The 13,279-nt window shown below is 44.1% G+C and overlaps 1 protein-coding gene across 1 annotated transcript in view; it reads left to right on the top strand.

Annotated features, from left to right (window-relative positions):
• The first annotated feature begins 2,289 nt into the window (after positions 1 to 2,289).
• FNDC3A (fibronectin type III domain containing 3A) overlaps positions 2,290 to 13,279 on the top strand; it is a 104,605-nt gene continuing 93,615 nt past the window's right edge. The window contains exon 1 of the mRNA XM_038761633.1: positions 2,290 to 2,494. The gene's annotated coding sequence lies outside the window, so the exon portion shown is untranslated. The remainder of the gene's footprint in view (positions 2,495 to 13,279) is intronic.

The raw sequence follows: 13,279 nt of genomic DNA, 5'->3' as shown, positions 1-13,279 counted from the left end.
CACATTGTAGGCGCTTAACAAATACCATCATCATTATTAATTAGACACAGTTCCTGTCCCTGTTCAATAATTATAAAATTGTTGATTATTGTGAATTTTAAAGATTTTATGACTTACTTTGAAATTCAGCACATCGCTGGAGTAGGCTTTAGTCCTCTGTCTTTCCATGACTCGGGGCAGGGGCTCAAGGACTCAGACAGTCACAACCGGAGAAGCAGCGTGGCTCTGTGGAAAGAGCACGGACTTTGGAGTCAGAGGTCATGGGTTCAAATCCCGGCTCTGCCAAGTGTCAGCTGGGTGACTTTGGGCAAGTCACTTCACTTCTCTGGGCCTCAGTTCCCTCATCTGGAAAATAGGGATGAAGACTGTGAGCCCCCCATGGGACAACCTGATCATCTTGTAACCTCCCCAGCGCTTAGAACAGTGCTTGGCACATAGTAAGCGCTTAATAAATGCCATTATTATAATTATTATTATTAACCTTCTCAAAGTTTTAGAATTGTTTCAGAGACTTCTGCTCAATCAGCTTCTCCTGGGGCAGGTTTCCACCCCGCCATTAGCGGGTGGAGTGGGGCAAGGAGGAGGTGTTACCCCCCAACAAGTCCCTGACTAAGGGAGCTCCAGGTTTCACACCTGCAGTCTTAGCTTCTGCAGACTCAATCAATCAATCAATCGTATTTATTGAGCGCTTACTGTGTGCAGAGCACTGTACTAAGCGCTTGGGAAGTACAAGTTGGCAACATATAGACAGTCCATCTTGCCGTTGATTTAACAAAATGCCTAAACACATTTTCTGTTTAAGAAACAGAGAAAAGGGGGTCGGTTAACCCACCAGAGCCGAGGTTCCTCAGGAGTGATGGAGCAGCTAAAGAAGGGGGCTTTAAGACAATTCACACTCCCCGACTTCCACTTCAAAAATACACCCCCCGACACAAATACACCCCATATTGGGCTTACAGGAGTCTTAGTGTGGCTGTTTCCCACGCCATCCCTTTGGCCTGCTTCTTCCGGTCACTTGGGAGTCTTCAGGAGAATAATAATAATAATAATAACAATAATGATGATGGTATTTGTTAAGCGCTATGTGCAAAGCACTGTTCTAAGCGCTGGGGGGATACAAGGTGATCAGGCTGTCCCCCATGGGGCTCACAGTCTTAATCCCCATTTGACAGATCAGGTAACTGAGGCACAGAGAAGTTAATAATAATAATGGCAATTATTAAGCGCTTACTATGTGCAAAGCACTGTTCTAAGCGCTGGGGGGATACCAGGTGATCAGGCTGTCCCACATGGGGCTCACAGTCTTAATCCCCATTTTATGGATCAGGTAACTGAGGCACAGAGAAGTTAATAATAATAATAATAATAATAATAATGGCATTTATTAAGCGCTTACTATGTGCAGAGCACTGTTCTAAGCGCTGAGGAGGTTACAAGGTGAGACTAGAGAAGCAGCGTGGCTCAGTGGAAAGAGCCCGGGCTTTGGAGTCAGAGGTCATGGGTTCGAATCCCGGCTCCGCCACAAGTCTGCTGCGTGACCTTGGGCAAGTCACTTTACTTCTGTGAGCCTCAGTTACCTCATCTGTAAAATGGGGATTAAGACTGTGAGCCCCACGTGGGACAACCTGATCACTTTGTATCCCCCCAGCGCTTAGAACAGTGCTTTGCACATAGTAAGCGCTTAACAAATGCCAACATTATTATTATTATTATCAGGTTGTCCCACGTGGGGCTCACAGTCTTCATCCCCATTTTACAGATGAGGTAACTGAGGCCTAGAGAAGGGAAGTGACTTGCTCAAAGTTACACAGCTGATAATTGGCGGAGCCGGGATTTGAACCCACGACCTCTGACTCCAAAGCCCGTGCTCTTTGCACGGAGCCACGCCGCTTCTCTGAACACTTGCCGTTTTTCCTTGGGTCGCATTTGTTCTTTTCTGAAGTAAAATCTAAGGTAAAAAACCCAAGGAGGAGTTCAATTGACGTCTGGATAACGGAAAATGTTCTGGGGAGTGTTTTTTGGCAAGTGTTTTGGGGCCGTTTGCGTCCGTCCTGTCGGTGAGGGGAGCTGAGGCGACGGGCGAGCGGAGCTGAGGCGACGGGCGGGCGGCGCGAGGGCGGGCCGCGCGCGAGGCCCGGCGGCACGAGGGCGGCCCGCAAGCCCCGCCCCCTGCGCCCGCCCGGGGAAGGACACGTCTCCGCGCACGCGCGCTGCGCCCCGCCGCGCCCGGCCCCGGCCCCGGCCCCGGCCCCGCCCCCCCGGAGGACTCCTAGTGAACATGGCGGTGGTGGCCGGCCCTCGGGTGAAACAGAAAGAGGGAGCGACCCGGGGACGGGGCGAGGAGCGGGGCTGAGGCGAAGGCGGCGGAGGCGGAAACCCAGCGGACCCTCCCGCCGCCGTCACAGGGGAGAACAGAAGAGAAGAGGAGGAGCCGGGGACGGTGGAGCCGCCGCCGCCGCCGCCTTCCTCTCACCGGAGGGACGCGGGGTGGAAGGTGAGAGCGGGTGCGGGAGCCCCCGGCGGCGGAGGAGGAGGAGCCGCCTCCCTCCCCCCCCCCCCTGCGCGTCCCGCTGCCCCCGCCGTCGGCGCTCCCCGGGGGGCGCGGTCGGTCCTGTGGCCCATTTTCCTCCGGGAGTCCCCCGCTGGCTGGCGCTCCCCGCCCCCTTTGGCCGGCCGGGCCCAACGCCCCCTGCCCACCGCCCCCGGGCCGGGCCGGGCCGGGCCGGGCCGGGGGCCGGAGAAGACAAGGGTCGAGGGCCGTTCAGGTATTTTCTGCCGACACTCAGGCATCCTGGCCCCTTCCCCATTTCCCCTACCTCTTCTCCATCTCTCCTTCTTCATCTCACCTTTCTCTTCTCCTCCATCTCACCTTTCTCTTCCCCTCAATCTCACCTTTTTCTTCCCCTCAATCTCACCTTTCTCTTCCCCTCAATCTCACCTTTCTCTTCCCCTCAATCTCACCTTTCTCTTCTCAGTCTCACCTTTCTCTTCTCCTCCATCTCACCTTTTTCTTCTCCTCCATCTCTCTTTTCTCTTTACCATCTCACCTTTCTCTTCTCCTCCATCTCACCTTTCTCTTCTCCTCCATCACTCCTTCTCTTCTCCATCTCTCCTTTCTCTTCTCCCCTTCCACCCTCCCCTTTTCCCTCTCCCCTTCCACCTCCCCTTTTCCCTCTCCCCTTCCACCTCTCCTTTTCCCTCTCCCCTTCCACCTCCTCTCCTTTTCCCTCTCCCCTTCCACCTCTCCTTTTTCCTCTCCCCTTCCACCTCTCCTTTTCCCTCTCCCCTTCCACCTCTCCTTTTCCCTCTCCCCTTCCACCTCTCCTTTTCCCTCTCCCCTTCCACCTCTCCTTTTCCCTCTCCCCTTCCACCTCTCCTTTTCCCTCTCCCCTTCCACCTCTCCTTTTCCCTTCTCCCCTTCCACCTCTCCTTTTCCCTTCTCCCCCTCCACCTCTCCTTTTCCCTTCTCCCCCTCCACCTCTCCTTTTCCCTTCTCCCCCTCCACCTCTCCTTTTCCCTTCTCCCCCTCCACCTCTCCTTTTCCCTTCTCCCCCTCCACCTCTCCTTTTCCCTTCTCCCCCTCCACCTCTCCTTTTCCCTTCTCCCCCTCCACCTCTCCTTTTCCCTTCTCCCCCTCCACCTCTCCTTTTCCCTTCTCCCCCTCCACCTCTCCTTTTCCCTTCTCCCCTTCCGCCTTTCCCCCTTCCCGTACCCAGACTTTGTTTTCCAGCTCTGGAGGGAGGAGGGGAAGGAAGGGAGGACGCGGCCAGTATTTGGTTCCTTTGGAAAGTTGGCAGCATGTCGAGCTCAAAGCTCTGGCGAAAGAAACTTCTAATTGTATCGTGGGGCCGAAACTGCGAAAACCCAACCTCCATCCCTGCCTGCTCATCCCCATCAGCGGGCCCCGCCGCCGCCGCCGCCCCGCGGCCGGTCCCCGCCGGCCTCACTTGCCACCTGTTCGGACCAGAGGTCGGTTTCGGGGCGCATTCCTCTGGTCACCAGCCCGCATCCTTGAATCGGAAACATTTGTTTTTAAAAGGTGGAGGAGGGTGAGTTAAAAGGAAATTGGCAAATGATTTGGTCATAAAGATGAAAACCATTCCGCGGCACCGTTTTGGAATACTCGGATAATGATCAAGATGTATAGTTTTCTTTGATGTGTCTACGGGTAAAGTGCATAACCCTTCCGGGTTCATCTATTCATTAAGAGTTATATCACTGTAAGGGAAGGTTTATATTTAGTTTAAGATATTTCCCCCAAGTACTATCTAAATATAAAAATAGGTTAGATGGCACTTTTAAATATGAACAAGGTAAGTATTTTACTTGTCAACCCTTTTCAGTTTTAACCATCTTTTTATCCTTTATCCTTAGTTTTGTCTGTTTCTTTGCAGCAGAGTATTATGTCTTGTACTTCCTAATCACATAGTACAGTGCTCTGCACCAGGAAGTGCTGAATAAATACGATTGAATGAATGAATGACTTTCCATCCGACCACAGCAATTAAGTAATTACCGGGCTAAAATATATAACTTTGCAGTGCTTTTAGGATCAAGATTTTACTGGTCAGTTCTAAACTGTTCAGTTCAGCATTTTACTGAATAAAGCATATACAACTCAGAACCCTGCTGTGGCTACTTTTTATAAAAACTGTAATTGGCTTTAGAAGCTAGGCTATTGTTTGGGGTAAATGTGTATTTAGAGACTTTTTATACAATGTATATCTAATTTCCATGAAATATTAATACAAGCTTCATACCTACATTAGGAGAACCTGGTAAATGAAAGTGTTTTAATGGCACCAGAGTTATCCGAGTAGTTAGACAATACGTTCTGGGAAATTTGATATCAGTTCTTTTGACCCCAACTCTGGCTGGTCCTGCTGAACAGTATTAGGTTGAGCTAGTTCAGTCAATTAGTAGTATTTATTGAGCACTTACTATGTGCAAAGTACCATACTACACGCCTGGGAAAGTCCAACGTAATATAACGGACACATTCCCTGCCCACAATGAGTGAGCAGCCTAGATGGGGAGATAGGTCAGGCAGGTGTTTTTTAAGGAGTTGCCATCTTGCATGCCTGTTCATTCAATAGTGATTATTGAGCACTTACTGTGTGCAGTCACTGTACTAATCCCTCGGAAAGTACAGTTTGGCAATTTAGCAATGGTTGTGTCCAACCTGATTATCATGCATCTGTCTACCCCAGTGCTTAGTTACAGTGCTTGACACATAGTGACTGCTAATTCTTTTGTATTCTTCCAAGCACTTAATACTCTGCACCTAATAAATGCTCAATAAATACCATTAATTGATAGCAAGCATTTAATGCTTTTGTTGTTATTGTTATTATTCCTAAAGCTTGGGGCCTGAGTCAAACAATGGGGAAGAAATAATTTTAATAAGAATTGAGATTTTTTTCAGTAGTCCTCGATCTTATTTTGGCCTCCTAGGTTCAATATATTCAATTGTTTTATTGATGTGGAAAGTGGAAAAATTTGGAGTCTTTATATGTTCATGGTCTCCCGGTTATAAAAATGTGGGATCTGTGTTCTGGCAATATTGGAGTTAAGGAAAAGTTATGGTGGAATAGTTACGATGTCAGATGCCAGGTACATATACCCAAGCGATTCCAACAACGTGGCATCTTGTATCGAAGAGTTCCCGATTCCCTAACGAGGTTCTAGCCGAAACGCAAAGTGAAAACATGGGTTTTGAAAGAGCAGCTGGTGTACTTGTGTGTGTGTATATATAGAACACTTATTTTCAAAGGTGACAGTATGGCTCACTATTGTCAAATTAATTTTAAAACTCATTTTTGGGCATCAGACAATGGCACTTCAGCAGTTAATGGGATCCTAGCTGTCCCTCTGCCTTGTAAGAGCTTGTCTTGAAATCAGAGTTTCTTGATTAGTGGTGGTGGAGGTATAACCAGAGAAGTATCTAATATAGGTGCTGCCCTTTAAACACACCAGTTGTGCGCACATTAGGGATCACACCTATGTCAGAGACTCACCTTTTCTCACCTAATTAGGATTTTGAGCAAAAAAGAAATGGATTTGGTGAGCTAATATTCCAGGCAAATTGCCAGGATTGCACTTTTCGTCCCCTGCTGGTCTCCTGCAGGAATATTACCGGATTGGTGTACTCTGAAGTAGGTTTTGGGTAATGGATGTTTGCATTAATCCCCCTCCGGTTCCTAAGATTAGTTTTAAAAGATCGTGGCTATTTAGCTAATTCAGAATTTGAGCATTTGTGTTTCGGTGAGAAATATGAGTGCATTCTAACCCCTTACACCAAACTTTTTTTTTTTTTAAAAAGGTGTAATTGTGATATTTGTTTAATGCTTACTATGTGCCAGGCACTGCACTAAGGGCTGAGGTAGATGCAAAATAATCTGCTTGTTCACAGTTCCTGTCCCACCTAGGGCTCACAGTCTGAATCCCCATTTTACAGATGAGGTAACTGAGGCACAGAGAAGTGAAGTGACTTGCCTAAGGGGGTTGCACAGCATACAGGTGGTGGAGCCTGAATTAGAACCCAGATTCTCTGACTTCAAGGCCTGTGCTCTTTCCATTAGGTAATTCTGCTTCTCACTAAGCATTTATAATATGTCAGGCACTGTACTAAGCCTTGGGGTAGATACAAGATAATCAGGTTGGACCCAATCCCTTTCCCACACAGGGTTTACAGTCAGAGTCCTATTGTTCCCCTAATGCATATTTTTTTTTGGTGCCACTTCTAATGGGTCTGCTAATAAAATCCAGTATTATAAAACCAACACAAAACCCCAGAAAATGCATACACACACTTGATTCAGTAAACACCATTTCCTGGTGAGTTTGGTTTTGTGAGTACAAACAGTTGGGCAATACAAAGGTTCCTCCTTTAAAGTACAAGTCACTTAAGCGCTTAACAAATGCCATTATTATTATTATTTATTTTAAAGTGGCCACAATACCTCAAGTCCTGGTAATATTTTGTAGCTTTCTCACTCTTTTAAACGTTAAGGTATGCATTTGCTAATACTTAGTATTTGTGATTTTTGGTGATAAGATAAATTTATTCAGGCTTGAAACCAGTGATCTAGACATCAGTTTTCATGAAGGACTAGTATTGTTTGACAACCTTGAGGTTGGAAATACTGCGTTATTTTCATAAGACCTTTAAAACTTTCATTTTTGGCTTTCAAATTGCGAACTGTAATTAACGTGTGTAATTTTGTTTTAAATTAATGGTTATGTTCTTTATGTTTTTTCTTTTCCTTTGGATGCTCTTACAACTGCTGGCTACTTGAAGATTAAGAAGATTTGTGGATTACTCTGCATGTTTTTGGCTCTTTTTTTCTGAAAGTACATTTTAACTCTGAGTTAAGCACACTGACAGATGCATTGTGTTTTATCAGACAGTGGTCAATAACTGGAGGGTAATATTTTCAAATGTGTAGTATCTATTTGGCTATTATTATTATTATGTTATTTAAGTGCTTACTATGTGTCCAGTACTGTTCCAAGCACTGGGGTAGATATAAGTTAATCGGGGTGGACACAGTCTCTCTCCCACTTGGGACTCAGGAGGAAGAACATTGTACAGATGAAGAAACGAGCACAGAGAAGTTGTTATTTTTCCCAAGGTCTCACAGCCAGCAGTTGGCAGTCAGGATTAGAATCCAGGTCTACTATCTCCCAGGCTTTTTTTTTATTTCACTAGACCACATTGTTCCTCAGAGGCCACACTATATATTTTAATTTTATTTTTAATTCTGAAGCATGTGCAGCATTGCTCTAGAGAAAAGCTTATTAAGAGAGGAGTTGGGTCCTAATTCTGACGTCTTTTAACCCATCTGTTACCATGGACAAGTCATGGAATATCTTTGTGTTGCAGTTTCTACATGTTCTATGGAAATAGTACTCATCTCTTCTCTTGGGGATATAAAGGGAAGATGCAATATGTGTTCAAATTGTTGTGAACTCCTTTTGAAAAATGAGTTACACTTGTTCAAGTTTTGCTTCTTTGTTTTAAAACCATTAGGAAAACTAAACAGTTTGGAATGTGTAAATATCTGGGTTCACATGTGGATATATGCAGGCATGTGTATCATTTACGCAATATTGTTTGTACATAACAAACATTTTGTCAGTACAATATGGTTGATTTATTGCAACCACTGGAAGTTATGCACACAGAAAAAATATCAAGTAAGTTCAAGAAGGGTTTGAACCAGTTGATGGAGAAGACGCCATAGGGCGTGACCAGAGAGAAGTTAGGAGTGCTAAAGGGGAATATATGTTGCCAACTTGTACTTCCCAAGTGCTTAGTACAGTGCTCTGCACACAGTAAGCGCTCAATAAATACAATTGAATGAATGAATATTAGGGATATTGATGGGGAATGTCCCAACTATTATATTATATAGTTATTATATAGTTCTCCCAAGCATCTCACTGCCACTGTCGTAAACCCAGTAATGGGTCCAGTGCTTAGAACAGTGCCCAGCGCTTAGAACAGTGCTTTGCACATAGTAAGCGCTTATTAAATGCCATCATTATTTATTGTCCTTTGAAAGTTTTATCATCATTAATGTCCTGAAAACGCTTTGAGGAATATAGGAAATTCCATAATAGAACAGACTGAGACTCACTTAAGTACCCTGCTTCCTATTAAAGCCACAGTGCTTTTCATGAAAAGTTATGAGCTTTCCATTTATGGAGTTCAAAGCAGATATTCAAACAGACTTTTAAACCCTTCCAGGAACTTTTCTTGGCAAAGCAGTTAGCTGTACTAGATCACTCTAATTCCATTCTAATTGGGTGGTAGTTAGGCTGATCCTTGATCCTCACCTTCCATGAATGTCACAGGATGTAGCTCCAGGGAAGATTCCCGATTCCTTGGAGCCACAGCAGTTTGCAGAAACCCTGACCCTTTGACACCGAGGCCCAGCCAAGGCTAGATCAGGCCTTTCTCCTACCCAGCAGATTTGAGATCCAGGAAGCCCAACATCATACTTGGTGTCATATCTCATCTTGGGAAATTTGCAGACAGGATGATAAAGTTCTGTGCTTTGTTGTCTGTGGCTTTCTCCTCAATTTATAAACCACTGAAGAAGTTTAATAGAATTTCTAAATCTTCACCATTAATGTCTTCAAAAGGAAAAGTAACACACTGATTTTTGGGAAGCGTTCAGAAGTGACTCATTGTTCTCCCCGGTTGGCTAACTTCTGAGCAGCCTAATAGTAACTAATGAGAATATGCTGAAAGGACGTCAATATTAAGACAAGGTAGCTTTTGGAGTTAGCAGCTTGATAGACTAATGATAAGCCTGACTATATAGGTCATGGGTCAGTGAATCAGGTTCATCTTACAGATCGGAGAATATTTTTCCTGGCAATACAGATCTAAAAGCTGAAATGGAATTTTGCTATCTAGGCAGCATATAGATCAGTGTGTGGATCTCTAGATAAGAAGTAGTGTATCCTTAGAATCCATCAGAGGCATTTATCAAGTACCTACTGAGTGGTAGACACTGTACTAAGTAATTAGGAGAGTGCAACAGTAGTGAGATAAGGACATTCCCTGCCTTCAAGTAGCTTCCAGTATATTGGAATGATTAACAAGCTGACTAACAGAAGGTTTGCAAGGTGTTACCTATATGGCTATGAGGCTTCAGCTTCGCAGCCTGTAATGACTTCATACACATATATCACTAACCATCTAATAGCAAGGCAAAAATCACCAATGGCAAATTCTTGGAACTCAGTCAGTTTTTCAGAATTGAAACTCAGCCACAACACAGCCATGTTGACAGACTAAATGCAGTTTAAAGACAAAATTTTGCACATTGACATGTTTAAATCTATTACAGAATTAGGATGGAGTTTGAAATTTATCCATTTTAGCAATGAAAATGCTAAGGAAAACTTTTTTAAAGTTATTTTCTGCCATCATTGTGGCCTAGTGGAAGGAACATGGGCCTGGGAATCAGAGAACCTGGGTTCTAATCTCTGCTCCACCTCTTGTCTGCTGGGCAAGTCACTTCTCTTTTCACAATTACCTCACCTATAAAATGGGGATTAAGACTGTGAACGTTATTTAGGTATTTAGTATACACTCTATCAAGTCCTTAGTATAGCACTCTGCACACAGTAAGTGCTCAGTAAATACCGTTGATTGACAGGGCTGTGTCCAACCTGATTTATCTTGCGTCCATCCCCAGTGCTTAGTACAGTGCCTGGCACAAAGCAAGCACTTAAATACCATTTAAAAATTTAAAGAAATGAATTACTGGTGGAAATTGGTTTGTCAGATAAAACCTAAAAATTTATACTCTCCTAGTCTGCTGCTGAATAGAGAGTTGACAGAGAAACACAATCTTCAGTAAGATGGGCAGAAGGAGTGGACTGTTTCAAGCTGTGGAAAAAGGGGTGGAATGCTTCAAGCTGTGGAATTCCAGGAAAGACTAGCAGCAGATAGTCCATCCTGCTGTGATCTCCATTTAGAGCAAAGGCATTGTGAATCTGAGAAGTGAAGAGGCTAAGCTGCATACGGTAATCAGTTCTACAAACCAAAAGACCATCTTTGTGAGTATAACAGGTGGAAATGACTGCTATATATCAGTTTTTTTGTCATACACAGATAACAGTACAACCAGCAGTATTACTGCATAACTTGGAGGATAGCTAAATATTGGCAGAAAAACTTAACTGTACAGATTTTTCTCTCTAGAAATGCCACAGTTGCATCTCTTATTGAGGCTTCCTGGGTCTCAAATCTGGGTAGGAGGAAGGCCATTTTAAAGGCAGGAAGTTGTGTCCGCAGACTCCTTCCTCCTATTTATTGAGCAACTAGCTCTTCTATCTGTATGAGGTAAAAAAAAAAAAAAAGCTTGCAGATTAAGCAGCAACAGAGAATGTAAACAGAGGCAAAAAAAAATGTAAAAATGACAGATTGGGGTGAAAAGTTCGAAAATAGGGGGCACGATTTGGTTGTTTGTGAAGTAGATGTCACATAGAAAATAAATCGGAAGGCCAAGTAACAGTTCACAAGCTTTGGGAAATTTGAGAAAGGACATAAATTTGGGGGACTGTCACTAGAACTTGAGAAGTTTGAAACAATGTACATAACTCAAGAGGTTAACAATATAACTAGTTCTAGACGTAAGCTTGTTATGAGCAGGGAAAGCATCTACTAATTGTGTTGTATTGTACCCTTCCTAGTACTTAGTACAGTGCTCTTCACATAGTAAGTGCTCAATAAATACCATTGATCAGTGGCTTGTGGAAATAGAATAGAATATTTGGGAAGTGAGAGATTGACCACCCAAAAAGTAGGGCAAGTTCATGTTGCCCACTTGTACTTCCCAAGCGCTTAGTACAGTGCTCTGCACACAGTAAGTGCTCAATAAATACAATTGAATGAATCAGTCAATGAATAGCAATTTTGAATGGGGTTCTCACTTGGGTCTTAAAATTACATAGTACAGAACTATGTAGTCCCATGGTTGGAACACTGCCATTATGGATCTTTCACTTTTAAAGATCCCTCAGGATCCTTGTCATACCAAGGTTTTTCATTTTACAATGATGCATTTCAAAGGAACAAACATTTCAAGTTTTAAAACAAACAAGCATATTTCTCTATCTGGGCTCCACTGAACAATGACCTCTCAGTCACTTAGCAGGCAGTTCTCAGCCACTAGGACTTACTTCCTACTCTTGTGATACCGAAGCCATCACCTTCATGAAGCTTTCATGCTCCCTCAGGAAAGAGCTAGAATCTAGTTTTCCATCTTCTGCTTACCAATGCTCCTAGTGATGCTTTCAAATAATAATAATAATTGAAGCATGGCCTAGTAGAAGGACCATGAGTCTGGGAGTCAGAGGACCTGGGTTCTATTTCCAGCTCTGCCATTTTTCTGCTGTGTGACCTTGGGTGAGTTACTTAACTTCTCTGTGCCTGTGTTTCCTTATCCTTAAAATGGAGATTGTCCTACTCCCTCCTACTGAGATTGTGAGTCCCTTCTGGATCAGAGATTGTGTCCACTCTGGTTATCTTGTATCTATCCCAGCAGTTAATACAGTGCATGGAACATAGTAAGTACTTAAGTACTATCATTATTATTATTAATCTACCCTCCAGGTTCAAAACATTCTCATTTTTTTTTATTTTTGGGCATTGCCTGATAACATAGCACGGTGCACTGGCCGGTGTGCTTAAATGAAAATGAATATCAGGAGCTCCCAAGGAGGCTGGGTGGAATCAGGACCTTAAAGGTGGAAAAAGCTGTTGAAAAAGCGCACAGGAGTGAGAATCAGAGGATTCGAATTCCAATTTTGGCTCTGCCACTTGCCTGCTGTGGGATATGCAACAAGTCACTTCTTTGTGCCTCAGTTTCCTCATCTGTAAAATGGGGATTAAATACCTATTCTCCCTCCTACTTAACTGGACATGCACTGTCAGACCTAATTACCTAGTTTCCACCCCATTACTTAGAACGGTGCATTGCAGGGCACTCAATCAGTCATATTTATTGAACACTTGACACATTCAGAATGTTGTACTAAGTGCTTGAGAGAGTTCAGTATAACAGATTTCATAGACCTGTTCCCAGCCCACAAGGAGTTTACAGTCTAAAGGGAGACAGACATTAGAATAAACTATGGATTTTGTACCCAAGTGCTGTAGGGCTGAGGGTGGAGTGAATAAAGGGTACAAATCCAAGTGCAAGAGCAATGCAGAAGGGAGAGGGAGTAGGGGAAATGAGGACTTAGGGGAGGCCTCTTGGAGGAGATGTGATTTTAACAAGCCTTTGAAAGTGGAGTGTTTCTCAGATGTGAAGGAGGAAGGAGTTGCAAGACATGGGCGAGGGTTTAGCAGCGAGACATTCAAGATTGAGGTACAGAGAGTAGGTTGGTGTAAGAATAGTACAGTGAGTGTGCTGGACTGTAGTAAGAAATCAGGGAGGTAAAGTAGGTGGGGGCAAGGTGATAGAGTGCTTTCAAGCCAAAGGTGAGGCATTCCTGTTTGACGTGGAGGTGGATGGGCAATCACTGGAGGTTCTTCAGATGTGGGGCAATGTGGACTGAATGGTTTTGTAGAAAAATTATCTGGGCAGCAGAGTGAAGTGTGGACGGGAATGGGGAGAAACAGGAGGCAGGGAGGTCAGCAAGGATGCTGATGCAGTAGTCTAGGTGGGATAGGATAAATATTTGGATCAACGTGGTAGCAGGTTAGATGGAGAGGAAAGGGTGGATTACTCACATAGAAAGTGTTTAACAAAAA

The sequence above is a fragment of the Tachyglossus aculeatus genome, chromosome 20 (genome assembly GCF_015852505.1).
Source record: "Tachyglossus aculeatus isolate mTacAcu1 chromosome 20, mTacAcu1.pri, whole genome shotgun sequence".
Classification (NCBI taxonomy): Eukaryota; Metazoa; Chordata; class Mammalia; order Monotremata; family Tachyglossidae; genus Tachyglossus; species Tachyglossus aculeatus.
This window is presented reverse-complemented; position numbering and strand designations above follow the sequence as displayed.